This window comes from Rhagoletis zephyria, unplaced genomic scaffold (assembly GCF_001687245.7).
Source record: "Rhagoletis zephyria isolate East Lansing unplaced genomic scaffold, Rhagoletis_zephyria_1.1 Rzeph_scaffold_33969, whole genome shotgun sequence".
NCBI lineage: Eukaryota > Metazoa > Arthropoda > Insecta > Diptera > Tephritidae > Rhagoletis > Rhagoletis zephyria.
Window position 1 is genome coordinate 35 of NW_016191024.1, and position 1,609 is coordinate 1,643.

The window sequence follows — 1,609 nt, forward strand, 5'->3', positions numbered from 1 at the left end:
CCTCTTGTGGCGGGGCCAAGCTCTGGTATGAAATTAGATATGATTTCACTCAAGAAAATTGAAAGTGTTGCGCGATTCTGATCCTCCTAGACTAAAGGAAATTCATTTGAAGGAACCGGTAGAGTTTTAATTCTTTTTCTTTCGTTTTAGTGCTTAGAGAAGAAGTATTCAAATATAATCGAAGTGATTCCTGCCATTCACAGACTTTCCAGCACATTGAGGTACCTGGATTCCAGCATGCTTTTCGAATACCTAAAATTTATGTACGCAATTGCTTGCCAGACTCCGAGGTTTCTAGACAATCAATCATGCTTGATACAATCGATTAATCAAAATGATTGACCGTCTATGACCCCTATTACACATATACAAATAGAACTAAAAAGAGGTTAAAATATGCATAGTAAATATTCAAATATTCGTGTTTAAATACCAGTTTATAAATATTGTTAAACTTATTTTTTTAAAAGCCAATACTTAATTATTTTTAATATTTAATGCTTGTTGTACTCACCTCTAATTACAATAAAATATGAATATGAGTTTCAACTGTCGTTCAGCTACTAAAAAATTCCTCAGCTTGATTTTGTTTGATTTGCAAAAACGTTCGTGATTGTGTAAGTTTTATTAGAAATGCGCAATAAAAGCACTTTTATTCATTTGATTGAATGTTTCAACTGCCACAAAGAGATAAAAAAATGCATATTAATATTACATGGCATACTCTCATGTACTTTGTTTAAGCACATTCTTTTTTAATTTTATTACAAGGCACTTTTTCAGAGGGCGGTAAAGAGAAGACGTCGTCATCCCTTACATACAATATGTTTCATGTAATCCCCTAACTATTTTGTTACACAATAATAAATTATTCAAAGTTCTTAAAACGGCAACAAAGTTAAAAGTAAAAAGAAAATGAAATGCTTACTTGAAATTGCAAAATGTAACAGCGCAAAAGAAAATATAAAAAATAAAGAAAACTGAAGCAAAACAAAGCCAACAGAGCAAACAAAAAATAAATAAATAAAACAGTGACGCGTCGTGCGGCCAATGTCCTGAAGTAACCGCTTGTACGAAAATTTTGTGAAAAGGATCAACTACAAAGGCAGGCAGGACAGTGCACACAAACGTAAAGTAGGACGTAGGACAGAGGCCAACAGTTGGGTGAAACGGCAGACCGGCAACCCTGCAGCAATGCAATGGGGTGGCATTTGTCGAGCACGAAGCTGGTGGCTTGGTGTGGCAAATGTGGATAAATAGGTGGGTAGTGATTGTGCAAACGACACTGGACTAGCTTGTGCTGTTTTAATATTGAACTGTACGTTGCGCAGCGGATGTATTTTTTTGTAATTGGTTCCTTTTTCTTTTAGGCGACGGATTGGGGATAAAATTACATGTAATTAACTGAAATATCAATAAATTTGTAGACCGCTTCGTAAATGTCAGTGTTTGTATAAAAAAGGCAGACATTAATTTAGGTGTTTATTATCTATTAAATCGATTTACGATGATGTCATAATAAACTATTTTTGGAGACATTTTGGCTTTTTATCTTCCTGGTTGTAGCTTAACTCCAGAACGCGCTTTGTGGTCTGACAGACCAGTTTGA

General features: G+C 34.6%; 1 long non-coding RNA gene across 1 annotated transcript; it reads right to left on the reverse strand.

Moving 5' to 3' along the window:
• Nucleotides 1–514: 514 nt before the first annotated feature.
• LOC108354188 (uncharacterized) lies at nucleotides 515–1,242 on the reverse strand. Its single transcript, XR_001846496.1, has 2 exons — nucleotides 929–1,242; nucleotides 515–677 (listed from the first exon to the last, which is right to left on the reverse strand). It is a non-coding gene; the product is annotated as an uncharacterized LOC108354188 (long non-coding RNA).
• Between the last annotated feature and the right edge of the window lie 367 nt (nucleotides 1,243–1,609).